Here is a 19,578-nt window from a genome sequence, read left to right as displayed (position 1 = left end):
AACCCATACAGGTCAGGAGACAGCTTGCTCTAGGCAGGTTGCCACCCAGCTTTCTGTAGCAAAGACAAAAACAGTTGGCGTTTTCTAGTGGTTGCCTGACCAAAGGTTCTGTGCACAGTTTCACTACAGTTTTTTTTTCTTTTTTAAAAATTTTATTGATTTTTAGGAAGATAATTGCTTTACAATATTGTGTTTCTGCCATACGTCAACATGCATCAACCATAGATATACATATGTGCCCTCCCTCCTGAACCTCCCTACCACCTCCCACCCCATCCCACCCCTCCAGGTCATCACAGAGCCCTCCCTTGAGTTCCCTGGGGCATACAGCAAATTCCCACTGGCTACCTCTTTTACACGCGGTAATGTATATGTTTCCACACCACTCTTTATTCAGCCCACCCTCTCCTTCCCGTCCAGTGCCAGCCGAGAGCCTATTATACAAAGTGAAATAACTCAAAAAGAGAAAAGCAAAGTTATTGTATATGAATGTGTATATGTGGAATCTAGAGAGATGGTGCTGAGGAACCTGTTTGCAGAGCAGCAATGGAGTGACTATGGTTTTGTTCTGTTTATCCTTCCACGTAGTATACAAAGCAAGTTTAGTATGTTGCTAAAATACTTGCAATGGGGACTTCACTGGCAGCCCTGTGGTTGAGACTCCACACTTCCACTGTAGGAAGCATGGGTTTGATCCCTGGTTGGGGAGCTAAGATCTTGAATGCTACAGGGTGTGGCCAAAAAATAAGTAAAGGTCAAAATCAATGCAAAAAAAATCCATGATGAACAAAAAATCAAAATCAAAATAATGATAATAACGAATACTTAGACTAAACATCCACTGTAGACCTTTGATCAGATCGATATCTTTATTCCTTTTAATTTCCTACTAAAATAATAGTAAATAGGCCTAGTTTTTATTCATAAATAATAATACACTACTTTCCATAACACAGGTAATTGAATTTTTTTCCAATCAGACCCCAAATTTAATGCAATTGCAAATTATATTTGAATGAGAATAATCATCCAGCTTTCTTTTTTTTAACTTTTTATTTTGTGTTGGAGTATAGCTGATTAACAATGTTGTGATAGTTTCGGATGAACAGCAAAGGGACTCAGCCATATATCCATTCTCCCCAAGGAACTTGAGTTTTAATATTATTTATTTGATATGTTTTCTTAATTCGCATTCTCTAAATGCTAATTACTTGCTCTATTGAATTTTCACTTATAAAATCATGTCCAAAGGAGTTATACAATAGAGGAAGTAAATGCTATTAAATACTTAATTACAAATTAATTTTCCTGTTTCCTTTCACCACCAGAATGGCTAATCATGCTTTTAGTTGCATTGGAAGAATTACTGAGAAATTTGAAGAAACAACTTGTCCCTTCATTTTTTTTCAACATTTGCAAGATGTAGGATTTGACTACATTTTTCATACATTTGGGGTTTCTGTTCAAAGGGTTAATTAGTTCAACTGATATTGCTGAAATCTTTATTAATTTTGTTTCTATTGTTTTACAGTCTTCTATATATTTTTTCATTTTTTTCATGATCTGTTAGAGGCATGCAAAGGTATATAGAGAATAATAAGATGTATTCTTCTGTGGCCATATGCAGTTTAAAAAGCAGATTAATGGGACTTCCCTGATGGTCCAGTGGGTAAGACCTCCAAGCTTCCAGTACAGGGCGTGTGCGTTCGATCCCTGGTTGGGGAACTAAGATCCTACATGCTTCATGGAGCGACCACAAAAATAAATCAATAAATCATCTTATTAAAAAAAAAAAAGCAGGTTAGCAATGGATCTGAAGTCCTGGAGCACCATCCCCTCATCTCTCTCCCACCTTTCCCATAGTGAACCACTTTTCTGAACTTGATGTTTGTTTTTAGTATCGATACATCCCTGTACACTATTAACACACATATAGGCATCAACTGAGACTCACCTGTCATTCCGTGTGATTTAAATTCGCCTTGTGTATCGTACTGGACTGTTTCTCCTGCTAATTGCTTTTTTGGCTCAGCACTCTGTGAGATTTACCAATATGAGTGAGTACATGATGTAGCTATATTTTATGTATTTCTCTTGGGGTATAATATGCAACTCTACATTGCATCATATGATGCTGGGAAAGATGGAAAGCAAAAGGAGAAGGGGACAACAGAGGATGAGATGTTTAGATAGCATCACTGACTCAATGGCCATGAAATTAAGCAAACTCTGGGAGATAGTGAAGGACAGAGGAGGACTGGCATGCTGCAATCCATGGGATCACAAAGAGTCAGGCAACAGTCGGATGGCTCAGTGACTGAACAATAACAACAACAAAAACATATATGTATGTGTAGACATATGTATACACACACACACACACACATAGTGTACTATTCATAGAGGCTGTGCACAGTTAATTTTCCCATTCTTTTGGGTGGCAGGTGAATTCTAAAATGGTCCACCAAGAGACCTGACTCTCTCCATAATCTCTTCCCATTGGGTTTTGGCAGGACTTGAGAATATAACAGGCTTTCACTCCTGTGAATAAGTTACTAGGGACTGAACTGAAGTCAGTCAAAAAGGAGGTTATCTTGGGTGGGCCTGACCTCATCCCAGGGACTGGGTCCTTCCTGAAGAGGGTGATTCAAAGCAGGAGAGGGTCTCCAGCTGGCTTTGGAGAAGTAAACTGCCATGTTGTGAAGGGCCATGTGGCCGGAACCTGAGGGTGGCTTCTAGAGGCTCTGAGCAAGAAAGCAGGACCCTCAAGCCTGCATCCACAGAAAAAGAATTCTGATAACAACCTGAGCGAGGGCAGAAGACCCCCAAGTTCCAGATGAGACCACAGCCCAACTTACACCCTGATTTCAGCCTCTGAGACTCTGAGCAGAGAACCCAATTAAATCCTGCCCACACTTCTTGGGATTTCCCTGGTGGTCCAGTGGTTAAGAATCTGCCTTTGCAATTCAGGGGATGTGGGTTCAATCCCTGGTGAGGAAACTAAGATCCCACATGCTGCAGAGCAACTGAGCCCATGTTCCACAGCTAGGGAGTCTCGAGGGGCTTCCCAGGTGGCCCTGGTAGTAAAGAACCTACCTGCCAATGCAGGAGACTCGGGTTTGATCCCAGATCAGGAAGATTCCCTGCAGCAGGAAATGGCAACCTGCTCCAGTATTCTTGCCTGGAGCATCCCATGAACAGAGGAGCCTGGTGGGCTACAGTCCATGGGGCCACAAAGATTCAGATGCGACTGGGCACTCACACACGTTACATTACTCAGCACCACACCACTGACATACGGAACCTGTGAGATAATCAGTGAGTGTTGAGTGAGCCACTAAATTTGTGGTCATTTATTACAGAGAAATAGAATACTCATGCTTGCAGGTTTGAGATGTTTGTTTCTGATATTTTGCAACTCGAAATAGTGCTGCTGCTCTGCACGTTGCGTGTTAGCTCATACCCATGTGAACTCTGCCCATGTGGAAATATTTTAAGGATATGTAGCTTAGAATGGGGCTTCCCTGGTGGCTCAGCAGTAAAGAATCTGCCTGCCTGCAGTGCAGGAGACCTAGGTTCAGTCCCTGGGTCATGAAGATTCCCCTGGAGGGGGGCATGGCAACCCACTCTAGTACTCTTGCCTAGAGAATCCGCATGGACAGAGGAGCCTGGCAGGCTGCAGTCCAGAGGGTTGTGCAGAATCTAACACAACTGAAGCAGCTAAGCAGCAGCACCAGTAGCTAAGAACAGAATTTCTGGGTCTTAGAACAAAGGTATTGCCCACTTTAATAGTGACAAACTTACATTCCAGAGTACTTTCACCAATTTATCTGGCATCAGCAATATCTGAGAATGTTCTCAACTTCACAGTTCAGCAGCAATTGGTCTTGTCAGGCTTTGTTTTGCTTTCTTTAAACATTTCGGTCAGTTCAGTCACTCAGTCGTGTTTGACTCTTTGCGACCCCATGGACTGTAGCACACCCGGCTTCCCTGTGCATCACCAACTCCTGGAACTTGCGTAAACTCATGTCTGTTGACTCAGTGATACCATCCAACCATCTCATCCTCTGTCGTCCCCTTCTCCTCCTGCCCTCAATCTTTCCCAGCATCAGGGTCTTTTCCAGTGAGTCAGTGTTTTGCATCAGGTGGCCAAAGTATTAGAGCTTTAGCTTCAGCATCAGTCCTTCCAATGACTATTCAGGACATTTAAACATTTAGCTCATCCGTTAATCTGAATTGATTTGTGTGGCTGCTGCGAGATACGTAACGATCTCATTTCTGTTTGTCTAACCCGTCATCACAGAATCGTTTATTGGGTGGTCTGCCCATTCCCCATGGTTTGAAGTGCCAGCTTTGTCTTCATACAATTCCTCGCCCAGGTCAAGGTCACACACGCTCCCTTTTCACCTCCTTTTGGCATTGAATTTTTTTCTGGTCAACTTCCAGTGAAGTCAAATAAATATTAAGCTCAGCAGTCTTCACCTTTCAGGAGTCTGTGACTTTGCCCCTGTGCCTGACACAGTGTTAAAAACCAAAGCCTAGCAGAGCTTATAAATCCCATAGGGAGGGTGCCTTTTCTAGACTCCAGCTACCTGTTAGTTTTTGGTCCTGGAATTTCCATTATATTCCTAGAGGCTTTTTTTCAAATTAATTAATTTGACCGTGCCGGGTGTTAGCTGCAGACAGCGAGATCTATAGTTGCAGCATGTAGAATCTAGTTCCCCAACCGGGGATTGAACCCAATACCCCTGTGTTGAGAATATGGAGTCTCAGCCACTGGACCCCCAGGGAAGTCCCCCTGGGGTCTTAACTAAGCCTTTTATAGGATGTTTGCTGTGTGTCATCTAGAATTCCCTGTGGTTTTTAAATCACTTTTTCACATGTGTGATCAGAGACGGAATTTCAGTAATAAATTTTTGAGACCAGGAAAAAAATAAAAGAATGCCATTTTTTGGACTGTCTTTCGACAGACAGCTGTAACTTTTTTTCTCTAGGCATGGCCTGAGGCCAGGCTTCCTCAGGCCTGTCTTCCCCATCTGCAGCCTCACATGTCTTTGCATTTGTTTGCATTACAGATATTGCCTACATCTGATTCTTATATCCTCCTATTTATACATCTCTTTGCATTTGTTTGCATTACAGCTATTATGTCCACTTTGATTATTATATCCTCATATTTATACTCCCCTCATCTGCTGCGTCAGCTTCCCTAGTGGCCCAGATGGTGAAGAATCTGCTCACAATGCAGGGCACCTGGGTTTGATCCCTGGGTCAGGAAGATGTCCTGGAGTAGGAAATAGCAACCCACTCCAGTATACTTGCCTGGAGAATTCCATGGACTGAGGAGCCTGGCAGGCTACAGTCCGTGGGGTTGCAAAGAGTGGGACGTGACTGAGTGACTAACACTTTCGCTTTCATCTGCTGCATACCAAAAGTTTCCCACAAATATTGCAGGCATCCACCCATCCACAATGAACACTAAAGAGATCGTGTGCCTCTTTTGTTGTGGTTTATAATTCAGACAGCATCCTCCATGGGATGGAGCTATGCCTTGCCCACATATGCCCAAAGGTACTAATTTTCACTTACAGCAGAGTTGAGATTTATGAAGGAACTCAACTCACCCCACAGTAGACACACTGGAAAGAACTCAAGCCAGAAGGTGAAATGTGCCCAAGCAGATGGAGTCGGCTGTAAAGCAATATCAGAGATACCCTAGAGTGTATTTAAAAAATCCTGGGAATGTTATTATGGGCTATGGGTCGTGCTTTCAAATATCATTTTGTTTTAATAAGAGAGGGAGAGATTGCTTCCAGGGAAGGAAGACTGCAAAGCTTTGTGAAGAGTTGTCATCAGGGGTAAATATGATTCCCCTAGAGGATTTGGGTGATGGCGTTAGATGAAAGTATTCCATGTAAGGAAAGCAGCGTGAGTCAATCCAAGGCGTGGAGAATCACGGGGCGTGGAGGGACGGGTGAAAGGAACTACAGGGTTGGGCTGGAGCAAGACCGTTGGGTGTCTTCCGCAGTCCAGATGGTGACACAGGGGAGCCACTGAAGATGCTTACTCTTCTTTATTTTTCCTGGAGAATGGTGGAAGAGCTATTTTGAGGGAGTTTACACTGGAAGAAATGTTGTTTCTCTGAGGAGGTTTTTCATTGAACAAAACTCACTTTTATTGACCAAAGACAAAACTTTACAATCACTTGAGGAATTTCTGGTGTCTTCAGGGCTGTAAGGGAGGTGATTTTTTTTTTAAAATTTTATCTGTGTGGTCATTATTGTTTCAAATCTTCCACCATCTCATAAAGTCAGTCCCATCTGAGGCTTTAAGCCAAATTGTCATCCATGTCTGGACATGGCCCTGCAATAGAGACTAGCAATTTGGTTTAAATTGACAGGGAGGCCTGGCTTGCTGCGATTCATGAGGTCGCGAAGAGTCAGACACGACTGAGCGACTGAGCTGAACTGAACTGAACTGAATCCAATATATAGCTCAAAAAAACTGAAAAATTAACTCTATTTCCATTCTGCTTTAGCAGACAAGCTTCTTTGGCTTCTATTTGAATTTATTTTTTGGTGATTCATCAGTGGCATAGTGATAAAATAATATCCTATGTTCTTCCTCTTGCAGGACGACTTTAATAAAGGGTGAATCACACAGAAATGGCCTTTTCCTGGGGCTATGTGTTGGTATCACTGACTGCTGAGCTGCAGTACAAGGAATTATTACATTCCTTGGATAAAGCATCCTCAATTCCTACCCTGATCCAAGAAGCATACTCACTGAGGGAGAACTTTTTTTTTTTGCTCCTCATATTTTGGTAGTTTTCTACCAACTGTCTTATTTGCAGTTTTCCCTTCTAATAGTTGCCATGTTCCATTAATATTATTTTAATAATCAGCCTACTCCATTGTACCATCTTCAAGAATCACTGAAAGTCATAAATGAGGAATATTCTGTGTCTCCTCCAGTTAAGATGAGCTTCTGTGGGCATAGGTTTTTACTAATGAAAAGCTGATTATATTTTAATACTTTGTTGAGTCTTGCCTACAAAATATACAATCTATAGTCAGACATTTCAACTATTCTCTGATGGAAATGTACAATTTCCCATCAATGAAAAAAGAACAGTAGTAAGTATTTTAGAGGATTATTGAGAAGGTCAAAGGATATAATAGTATCAGACTAGTTAACATCGTACTGACAATGAAAAAGGGAATCAGCAAGCAACAGCAGTTAGTGTTCTTAAGTGGCATGGGAATCTACCTTCGTAGCATGAAACACTAAATTCCTAGCAGTAATCACATTTGACATTGTTCTGTCACTAAGTCGTGTCCAACCCTTTGCGACCCCATGGATTGCAGCCCACCAGACTCCCCTGTCCTTCAGTATCTCCTGGAGTTTGCTCAAACTCATGTCCATTGAGTTGGTGATGCCATCCAACCATCTCATCCTCTGTTGTCCCCTTCTCCTCCCAACATAAAAGGGTCCCTCGGTAAAAGGTTGGGGCATTAGCTGGACACTAAGTATTCAGTTTTCTGTATTTCAAACTGAAAGTTTGAGAATCAGTTCCCATTCTGGTTTATACTGTTCTCTTTAATCAGTCCTTTGCAACTTTCAACAAAAATGCAAAAAAGTAAAAAATTCTATTGCAGAGAAGATTACTGCCAGAATCTGAAATAGGAATGGCTTCTCATTCACTGTCCCACATCTGGGACTAAACACTGGACCGTTTAATGATTGATATGTAGATTCGTTCTTGCCCCACTGCCTACCTCTTGTGTACAACTGCCTACTTCTGCAGAGGACTCTGCCCAGCCTTCCCAACATCTTCTCTATGCATCGGTGTTAAAAGGTTAATGTCCAGGAAACATGATAAGATAAAGTTAAAAAAAAAAAAAAAGCCCTTTGTAGCATTATTCACCATTGTGAAAATTTTAAAGCAAATTTAAAGTCAAATCGTAATAGAATGTCTAAGTAGACTTTGGAAATAATGGCATATTATAGTTATCAAAGCTCAATTTTTACAGAAAAATTAATGAGGTTAGTCATGCGTGACATAAATGATAACTAAAAATTAAGTAAAGCAGCCTAATACAACACTATATTTACAGCTGGGTTCAGTTTCATTGCCAGTATATATAAATCCCTGGGGGAAAAAACTGGTAGAATTTTCAAATTTGACAGCAAATTCTAAAAAAATATATACAACCTTTTATTTGAATTGAAAGTAACTTATTTTATTCTTCATACCTTTTGGTATTTTCAAATTTTGTACAATGAATGGTTTCTTGGTTTAAAACAATGGAGGCAGGTTCAGTTCAGTCGCTCAGTCGTGTCTGACTCTTTGCGACCCATGAACCGCAGCATGCCAGGCCTCCCTGTCCATCACCAGCTCCCAGAGTCCACCCAAACCCATGTCCATTGAGTCAATGATGCCATCCAACCATCTCATCCTCTGTCATCCCCTTCTCCTTCTGCCCTCAATCTTTCCCAGCATCAGGGTCTTTTCCAGTGAGTCAGCTCTTCACATCAGGTGGCCAAAGTATTGGAGTTTCAGCTTCAACATCAGTCCCTCCAATGAACACCCAAGACTGATCTCCTTTAGGATGGACTGGTTGGATCTCCTTGCAGTCCAAGGGACTCTCAAGTCTTCTCCAACACCACAGTTCAAAAGCATCAATTCTTTGGCGCTCATATAATTATGCATCAGTAAAAAAAAAAAATCTCATTTTTTTAAATGACAAGAACATTAGCTGGTAAATTGTAACTGAAGAAAAATATGGATATAGATATAAGGGATATGCAAATTGTGTAAGACCCAGTCATATAATAAGACAAATTTTAGTTTATGACTTATAAAATCAGCTTTGGGAATGAATGTAAGAGTTAAAGATTTTAAAATTAAAAAAATAAAAAAATAAATAAATTTTTAAAAAAAGAAATCAAGCCATTACAATTAAATTTTTTTACAATTAAATATTTATTGGTAAGCAACTATCAACTTTATTTTCAAGGCATTAGAGTGTTAAGTAGTCACTCAGTCGTGTCTGACTCTTCATGACCTCACGGACTGGAACCTGCCAGGCTCCTCTGTCCATGGGATTTTTCAGGCAAGAATATTGGAGTGAGTGGCCATTTCCTTCTCCCGGTTGCCATTTCCTTCTCCAAGAGTATTAAATAAGCACTATCAAAACAGAAGCAAAGGGATTTCTCTGGTTATCCAGTGATTAAGACTCTGCACTTCCAATGTATGGGGCATGGGTTTGATCCCTGCTCAGGGAACTAAGATCCCACATACTGTGTGGGACAGCCAAATAAAAAGAAAAAAAAAAATAGAAGCAAGACTTTGAAATTTATGTTTGCAATAGAAAAGAGCAGACAGTATAATTTGCAGTAAAGCTTTCTATTTGTGAACTTGGAGTGAAGACAAACAAGAAATCAAAGCCCATTAAAACAGAGCAAAAAATAGACAAACTTCATTTCTAAAATGTAGGGTTTTTTAGTATGCAAAAATATAAGGACTTTATTGATTGATGCTGCTTTCTATTTGAAGCCAAATAGAAAACCCTTCTTCTTGAGCATAGGTATACAAATAGATAGTAGGAAAACACTGAGAAATTCCTGTGTAAACTCAGTGGTATCATGGTTACAGAAGTTTTCTTAATAAACCCTCAGTTTTAATTCACAATAAGACATACGTCTGTTCTCAGGAATACTGTCTATTCTGTATGTTACTAAATCTCTATTGCACCCAAAGTAAAACATCAACTTTCATCTGCAATTTTATAGCTCATATTTGCCATTCAAATGCATCATTCACACTATGAAAATTTAATATGACTGACATTAGCAAAATCACTAATTAAGAAATAGGGCATAAATACTCCAAGAAACTTGACAGTGTGTTCTATGAAGGAAATTAATTCAGAAGTCTCCTATTTGCATACATCTCCAGGTCTCATTTTCACAGCTGTTTGTTTTGTCAGCTAGATGGTTGCATTTCCGAATTATTTTAACATAATCGCTGGGAAATATATACCTTTCAACTAAAAATATCATACTCTGCAAACAAGATTGTTAAGAGGAAAATATAAGTTCATTCAGTTCATCTCAATCTTTTTTCTTTAAGATGAATGTTTCTAATATAGAAACTTTAACATTTAAGTCTGAAATCATTAACATATTTTTATTATTAAAAGACAGTTTGTAATTTTAGATCCTCGTGAAAATGAAAAGGTTGTGTCCTTTTCATTTGGAAAAAAATGGTAATGAGTGAAGCTTATTTTAGCAAAAAAGAAAAAATACTGGAGATGTCTAATTTTCATTAATGAGCTGAGCATAATATAGAGTTTCAGATACACAGTACTATACCTGACAAAGGGGTAAAAATTTTAAATATGGTTTAGTCTAGCATATTGTTTGTTTTAGCAATTTAGATAAGGAAAGGAGATCAGCAATGACTAGATCTTAAAGGTGTCTTGTTACCTGTAATGTCCAAAAACACCGAAGGAATTTGAAATTCACAGATTCCAGCCTAAAGACCCAGCAACACGGCTTGCTACCTGCAAGCCTGAGTCAGTCATTTAAGGCCTGCATACTTCAGTTCCTCATCTGTAAAATGTACAGTGAGTAACACAAGATTATCGTTAAAATCACTCTAAATAATGGACAGTGAACGACCGGGCTGCTAAGCACCATATAAATGCTGGTCATGGTTCAATGTCTCTTCTCGTGTTTTTAAATCTTGCCCTGAAAAAAATTTGTACTTGTACAAATCCATAGTTTTGTCCACATGGTCAGTTACACTGTTATACATTAGAAGTTAACCCAAGCATGGCCATTTGTAAGAAAAGTGATGATCAGGTATACCTACATCCACTTTCATAACTAGAAAAAGATGCTCCAGTTTTTGCAAATGAGTTTCTCCCATCTTTCCTTTCACTCTTGAAATTATATTTAAGTGTAGACTCTACTTAGCCGTAGAGTAATTTGCTGCTGGAATAAGCATAACATTTTGATTTCTGCTTTGCTTCTAATTACATTCAAGCTCATTTTGACATTTAAAGCCAATTACATTAGTTTAGGTTCAGTGAGACTTTTCCATAGTAGTCTAAAATTTGACCAATGAACAGACTCCCCCCCGCCCCCGCCGCTTTTAATTCATTTAAATGGAATGCTTGGCAACAGGCATATTTTAGAAGTAGTAAAAGCAAAATAAATAATGTGGGTTCATTTTGAAATAGAAGGAAAAGTACTGCTTGGTCTTTCTTACCAACATAAAAGAGAGTCAGAATTAATTGAAACCACCAGCTTCAACTTTATTTCCTTCTAAGTCACAAGCAATAAGGTGTAATCATTTTACAAAAAATATTAACATTTTTAATGTTTTTCTTCTATTACCAGCAAGGGTAGTTGATCTCAACAGATCTCAAATTCCAAGAGAATTCATGCATAGAGAGAGTGAGTGAAAGTCGTTTGGTTGTATCCAGTTCTTTGTGCAGTTAGCCTGCCAGGCTCCTCTGTCCATGGAATTCTCCAGGCAGGAATACTAGAGTGGGTAGCCATTGCCTTCCCAGGAGATCTTCCTGACCCAGGGATCGAACCCGGGTCTCCCGCATCATGGGGAAGATTCTTTACCATCTGAGCCACCAGGGAAGTCCGTACATAGAGAGAGAGAACTTCAAAAGCTTTATAACCTGAAAGTCACTAATTACTCTTCAAAACTCTCCAAGCCCTACAACAAAACTCAACCAATATTCGATTTAAGATTCTAATATATGTGATGGCTTAGAGCTCACCCAGCTCTTATTTTATTTAGCTCCCTACTTTCAGTCCACTTACCAACACTGTGATGTTTACTTTTTATTCAATAAATTCTCTTGTCGCCGACAGCACAAAGAGTCAACTTAGAGTAAATATAGTGTCAAAACATGTAGTGTTACCTTATTCTATAGTTTTTATAGTCAAGGTATAGTCTGAGTAAATAGACTAGGAAGCATATTGTATAAAATCAAAGTTTTCCAGTTGACTGCCAGTACCAACTAAGACAAAGCAGAATAGTAGACATGGGCTTCCCAGATGGCCCTAGTGGTAAAGAATCCACCTACCAATGCAGGAGATGGAAGAGACGCCGGTTCAATCCCTGGATTGGGAAGACCACCTGGAGAAGGAAATAGCAACCCACTCCAGTGTTCTTGCCTGGAAAATTCCATTGACAGAGGAGCCTGGTAGGCTACAGTCCATGGGGTTGCAAAGAGTCAGACACGACTGAGTGCGCACACTCACAGGCACACACACACACACGCACACACAGAATAGTAGACACTTAAATGCAGAAGTTATCTTTGGGGTCACTTAGTTCCAAGATGAAATAAAATGATGCTATCAATATCACTGTCACACTTTCATGCATCTAAAGGAAATATCCTCTTAAAAATATAATCCAAACTCAGCCTCTGTGACGGCAGAACTCAACACTTGGTACTTTGCCTCCCTACCCTGAAACTCACGGAGGGCCAAGGTCTTTATCCTCTGCCCGTTCAGCCTCTATTTTATATTTTATTTTAAAATATTTGTTTATTTAATTGTGCCTGTGTCCAGTCTTAGTTGCAGCTCGTGGGATCTTTCCTTGCAGAGCACCCTGTCTGTAGTTGTGGTGCCAGGGCTGAGTTGCCCCACAGCAGGTGGGGACTTAGTTCCCCGACCAGGAATCGAACCTGCATCCCCTACATTTTGCAAGACGGATTCTCAACCACTGCCACCAGGGAAAGTTCTTCAGCCTCTGTTTTAAATGGCTCTCATTTGACTGTCCGTTCTAGGGAGGGCGTCTCTTGAAAGTGAGGACAGAGATGAGGTGGACAAGGTTAGCTCAGATGAGAAGTTTTGCAGAGCCCGAGGCTGGGCAGTGTGGGGGCCTCTTTGCAGGCCAAGGTGGAAGGGAGCCTGTTTCCAATATGGAGCCAGTGCAAAAGCTGGAGTGGTGCAGACCTGGGGAGTTAGATTCACCTAGGAGTCAGCATGCTTCCTGAGAGTTTGGCAAAAAGGGAGCTGGAGTTTGCAGGGCTGGAAAAAGTGTATTTGAATTGATAGGCCATGAAGTTCCATCTAAATGAGACAAGGAGAAATTGAAATAAAGAAATGGCTACTGCCAATGGCTTTAGCATTAATGGCGACTCACTCCAGTATTCTTGCCTGGAGAATCCCATGGAGAGAGGAGCCTGGAAGGGGTTGCGAGAGTTGGACATGCCTTAGCAACTAAACCACCACCACCACTATGATTTTACTCCAGATTTCAAATCCATAGTATTTGTGTTTATGGATAACTTAATTTAGTTGCAGTAAGTGGTGACTCGTAATTAAAGAGTTTTTATTTACTGTAGGTTTTTAAATATTGGACTGTACTATAGCAATCAATCAGTTGTGTCTGACTCTTTGCAACCCATGAACTGGAGCCCGCCAAGCTCCTCTGTCCATGGATATTTCAGGCAAGAATACTGGAGTGGATAGCTATTGCTTCCTCCAGGGGACCTTCCTGAGTCAGGGATCAAACCCACATCTCATGTCTCCTGCGTTGGCAGGTGGAGTCTTTACCATTGAACCATTGGGCAACCTTGAAATACATGTAATGTCATTTTTCTTGGTTTTCCCCAACCCTTAACTCTCAGTAAGACCTTGATCTTGTCAGTCATGATTTTTCCAACCAGTGTAGATTTTGAAAATTTAACTCCAACATTAGGTAGGTCCAACACTTACTATATATTGATGCCATTTTAGGTATTGTTAAAACTTTGAATCGTTGAGACATTTTAAATGAAAGAAACTATACGGCAAAATATTAAGTCATGCAATCAGTGGGTTTTTTCACTGTAAACACAATTTCTCATTTAAATAATTAAACAATTGCTGGTCCTTCGGAGATTCCTTGGGGCCCCTTGGGTGGTGAGGTCCCCCCCACCCCATGTCTGGCAGATGCCCTAGTTGTGAGGAGACACCAGATCCAAGTCCACCCACTCCTCCGTCTTGGTTGGTGGGTTTTTCAGAAGATACAACTCCTCTGCATTTTATTTCAACGGGAAAAAAGAAACAAGGAGACTGAGTAGGTGAATGATTAAGGCAATTAAAACCGAAGGAGGTGTCACTTTTACACTCCGTGAATACTGTCACGGCACGTCTTCTATTTTATGGCTGACTGGTAGTAAGACACTGCAGGGACACCCTCCGTAAAAAGGTTGAGCTACTGTATAAGTTGTCAAACCGATTTCATTTTGAAGGCTCATCTTCTGCAGAGAAAGAGTTCTGGAAACCCGCTAAAGATAGATAAGATACATGCAAATTATATTGTAAAAGGAAAATTGAATGTCAATAACCTGAGTTGTATTCCTCACCACATTTAAAAATTTTTAATGTCAAGATTTAAAAAAAAAAAATACATGTTTTGCATATATTTTAATATGCAATAAAACTATATTAAGTATAAGGTAATTTTTATGTCCAGCAAAAATCTGTACATGAATGTTCATAGCAACATAGTAGCCAAAAAGTGAAAACAGCCGGAATATCCATCAACTGATGAGTAGATAACATGTGGCCTGTCCATTGAATTAAACATCATTTGGCAATAAAAGGTAATGAAGTGCTGATATAGAACCCTGACCTAGTATTATATGATTCCATTTGTAGCAAGTGTTCACAATAGGCAGATCCATGGGGACACAAAGGGTATTGTTGGCTGGTGAAGGATGTGAAAGGGAGTGATGGGGAGTGACTGTTTTGGGGGAATGATGAAAAGAGTCTTGCCTTAGTTGTGAGGAAATGAAACCACTTAATTGTCTGCTTCAAAAGGTGAATTTTACTATATCTCAACAAAGCTGTTACTTTTAAAAGTCTGAAAAAAGAGTATTACCACCTTCCCTAGTCCCTCAAACCAGTCAATCCTAAAGGAAATCAACCCTGAATATTTATTGAAAAGACTGATGCTGAAGCTGAAGCTCCAGTCCTTTGACCACCTCATGGAAAGAGCCGACTCATTAAAAAAAGACCCTGATGCTGGGAAAACTTGAAGGCAGGAGGAGAAGAGGACAACAGAGGATGAGATGGTTGAATGGCATCACTGACTCAATGGACATGGGTTTGGGTGGACTCCAGGAGATGGTGATGGACAGGGAGGCCTGGCGTGCTGCAGTCCATGGGGTCGCGAAGAGTCGGACACGACTCAGGGACTGAACAACAGCTGACTTTGTCATGACCCCTAAGTTGCTCCTGCCGAACTACAGAGCCAATCCCCATTCATTTATGTGCCTCCAGATCCTACTGCTAACAGTGTGGTTTTTCCCTGTAACTTCCACTTGAAATTCATTAGAGATGTTTTTGATTGATTTTGCTCTTCCCTGATCGGCAGAGTTGTTTGTTCCAGATCACGTCCTGTGCAGCTGGCCCATTCTCAGGTTAACTGCTCATCTCTGATTCAATTAGCTGCAGTCAGACACCTGCAGAGTGAACAGGGCCTGACCTGCATAGGGATGGTTAATATGTGATTATGTCATTAGACACAGAAAAGAAAAGGCACTTGTAAACAAAGTGCTTACCCCTAATTTACATCTGTAAGATTGGACGTGAAGGGTAAAATAGCAAAAATCACAAGTCTTCTGTCCCAAAAACCTGCAGAAATGAATAAAACAGTTCATTACCAGCCTGGAAAAAAATGATACCAGCAGTCACCCCACAAAGAAAAGGCCACAATTTCATACCATTATCTTTGAATAGCAGCTACTAGGAAAGAAGGAGGGAGAAAGAGAGAAAGGATCAGAGAGAGAGAAAGTGCACTCTAGGTTCATGCCCAAAGCCTGTTTTCCAGAAGTTGAAAAGAAATTAAATTGGAAAAGAAAATCCTAAAATATGTGCTCATCTCCCTCCATTTGAAGAGCCTCAGGCTCCAGGCTCAGAGCCCTGGAAAAGACATCAAGAATCTCCCACAAGCGTAGAAGTGATTGATTCACCCCATTTTACCAAAGGCAAGATAAAATGCTGGAGTTTTTTTATTTTCATTTTTCCCAGTTGGGAAGAAGGCTTGTGAGTAAAAGCAAAACAGTCATAATTTCTAAAACTAAGGCTCTTCCATAATAAACAAAAGTTCAGCAGAGTGAAAGGAAGAAGAGAAAAGAAGAAAACTGAAATCAAGAGGGAGCAGGAGGTGGGGAGAAAGGCATGGGGGAGACCAGCTGTCCTCTCCTGGTACCCAGAGGACTAGGGCCAACAGAATCAACCTGTCTTTGTTCTCACCTGGAGTCAGTGGGGTGCAAGTGATGTGGAAGGAAGCCGATGGGCTTTGGCAGCAATAAAAACTTCCAGAATCTACCCACAGTGGGGAAATGTCTGAGTCCTAATATTCCAAGCTTAACTGTCCATGGCCTCAGCCAATACTTCTCTCCCTGCAAACCGTCCTCCTCGTACTGGGGCCACAAAACATAGAAGAAAACGTAGTTGACAAATTGAAACAGAATTCTAATGATGGACATGAGAATCCCAGGTGGCTCAGCAGTAGAGAACCCGCCTGCCAATGCAAGAGACACAGATGTGAGTCCAGCCCCTGGGTTGGGAAGATTCTAGGATTCTTGCCTGGGAAATCTCAAGGCCAGAGAAGCCTGGCAGGCTACAGTCCATGGGGTTGCAAGAGTCAGACACAACTGAACTAAGGCACCACCAGTGATGGGCATGAGCTTCTGGGAGCCCTTTCTGACATTGTGTTGGAGGGAATAAACGATCTAGATAAGGAAGTTTCAAATGAAGGCTTTGCATTCGCAGCAACATGGATGAACCTAGAGATTATCATCCTAAGCAAAGTAAGTCAGAAAGAGGAAGACAAATACCATATGATATCACTTAGGCGGAATCTGAAATACGACACGAATGACCATTCCTATGAAACAAAAGCCAACTCACAAATGGAGAATAGACTTGTGGTTTCCAAGCAGGGGGTAGAGGGGAGGGCAAGGGAAAGCTTGGGAGCTTGGGATGAGCAGATGCAAACTATTACATACAGAATGAATAAACAACAAGGTCCTACTGTAGAACACAGGGAACTATATTCAATATCCTGTGATAAACCATAATGGGAAAGAATATACATATGTATAACTGGGTCACTTTGCTGTACAGCAGAACTTAAACACATGTTGTAAATCAACTGTACTTCCGTAAAATAAAATGAAAAAAGAAGGCGTTGACAGTTGTGGAGGTAATTAGTCCAAATTAAAACAGTAGTAAGAGGACTCCAAGGAAAATGTCTGAGAGAAAGAATAAAAAGGTTTCTGGGTAATCGAAGCCTCCAGTAAGAACATCCATAAGAGAAGAGAAGTGGAATTTATGCCAGACAATCTGTAAAAAAATCCGTGGGAATCTGGAAGCAATTTGAAGTAGAAGGAAGAAAGTCTATATTTCTTTCCCCAAGGAACTTGTGAAAAACAATCAGAAACTCTCAACCAAAACAAAACTGAACTAAAAATTGTATACGAACACCGTGATTCCAATAAAGTGAATTAAACTGGGCCAGATTCTGAAACCTTAGTGAAAAGTAAGGGGCCTCCACCTAATACTTGAACATCTACCTTCTACTACCAAATGTTTCGTAATATTTGGAATCCTGGAGAAGGAACTATTACCCTAGGACATTACCAGGATAACATTATTACTCAGCAATATTTTCATAGGCAACTCATTGACTATCCATCTATTGATTTTACCAACAAGCATGGAGGACCCAATGATAACTGAACAGCAAAAATGTAAATGTGGTTGAACAGAGTATAGTAATCTCACAATACATACTTGCAGGTGGCTGAGCTGTGCAGAAATGAGACTTTTTCCTTCTGGAACTGTGAAAAGAGTAGAGGGTAACCCGATGTTCTTGCTCACACTGCTTATCTCACAGCAACAGGTTATAAACCCATAGCTCCGTGTTCCCAAACCTTCACTGAATGCACAATGGCTGAGTGTTCGTGAAACTAATGCTGTAGATGAAAACAAATTAAGTAGGTTTCTGCCCAAGAAACTGAAACCTGAATTTCTGGCCTCTAGGTACGAAGGATGAATCTACTGGACTTAATCACAAGTTTCCCTGTCACTTTTAGGGAAAGAAATCCGTGTCTAGGAAAATTCCTTTTGCCTTGGTAGATGTTTTGACTTTCCCCCCTTTCATTGTTGAGCTGTTTGGATGTCCACACACTTTCACGCTGGTGACGTCTCTGTTGAAGAAGATACAACAATCTTTTTTTTTTTTTTTTTTTTCCTGTGTGTGAGATCTTAGTTCTCCAACCAGGGATTGAACCTGTGTCCCCTGCAGAGGAAGCATGGCATCTTAGCCACTGGACTGCCAGGGAAGTCTACAATCTGATATTTTTATGTGAATCATCTTCAGAACTTATTTTCCCTGCCTTCAGATGTAATAAATATTCAATAGAAAAAAATACAGGGGAAAAATAATCTCCCTCAATGATAGGTCTGGCACACTTATGACATTAAACCATGTGTTGAAAAATTCTCTGAAGCATTTTTAAGATGAATTAAAGCTAATACTCGCTTAGGCACCCCCAGCAAGGAAAGTATTAAACTGTCCTTGTTGAAGCTGTGCTCAAGTACCAGTAACAACATACTTCTTGCTTTCATAAACAGAATACTTTGTAGGGTGATGAGATTATAGAAAAATTAAGTCAAGAAGAAGTTAAATGTTTCACACATGGACTAAGGCTCAGAGGAAAAACGTGTCTCCTACTTTGAGATTCATTGAACAATTCATTTTTCCTTTCTTCATACAGACCCACTATGTGCTGGGCATTGAACACTGCACTCATACAACAGTTTATTATCCCCGGTAAAGAAAACTGCCAAAGAGCTTACTGTGTGATCAGGTCTGGAAAGTAGTAGACACAAGACTGAAGGCAGGAAGCAGTACTTGGAAAGAGTACGTGCTTTGAAATCATGATGCCGGGTGCTACTTCTGTAACTGCTACAAATTAATAGAGTGACTTTGGGCTAATTGCCCGATTGAAGCCTCTCTTTCTTTATCTTCAAAAAGAATGAATCAGGTTAGATTATCTTTCGAGTCCATTTTGCCTCTAAGATACTATCAGCATAACAGAACTCTTATCAGGTTCTGTCCATCTTTCTGTTATCCTGGACTTTATTTCTTGGAATCCCAATACTTCAGAATTTGATTTGTGTCTTGCATTGTCTTGAAGTCTATAACAGCTTCTTTCAGAGTCATTCAGTTCCAATTGTCAGCTTTCCCAGACGGCATCATAAGTTCTTGAGAAGTTCTCATTTATTGACCACCAACGTGTACAGGGTACATAAACCAGAGGTGGATATATAAGCATATATTTAATAAGAAAAAATGTATAGGAATGACCCTAACCAAAGGTCTTTGCAGAGAAAGAATGAGTCTTTGAACTTGGTTGGCTTTTGTTGAGTGTTCTTTTCAATTTAATTCAATTTTACTTTATCTTTTACTTTATTTTTGGTCTTGGGGTTTCTTCCATGGTCTTGACTCTGCTTTGAAAAAAAATGTTTTGAATTATG

General features: G+C 40.3%; 1 protein-coding gene across 1 annotated transcript in view; it reads left to right on the top strand.

Annotated features, from left to right (window-relative positions):
- The window catches only part of NALCN (sodium leak channel, non-selective), a 302,582-nt gene that overhangs the window by 151,909 nt on the left and 131,095 nt on the right, over positions 1-19,578 (top strand). The window lies entirely within an intron of this gene.

Source organism: Ovis aries, chromosome 10 (assembly GCF_016772045.2).
Source record: "Ovis aries strain OAR_USU_Benz2616 breed Rambouillet chromosome 10, ARS-UI_Ramb_v3.0, whole genome shotgun sequence".
Classification (NCBI taxonomy): Eukaryota; Metazoa; Chordata; class Mammalia; order Artiodactyla; family Bovidae; genus Ovis; species Ovis aries.
This window is presented reverse-complemented; position numbering and strand designations above follow the sequence as displayed.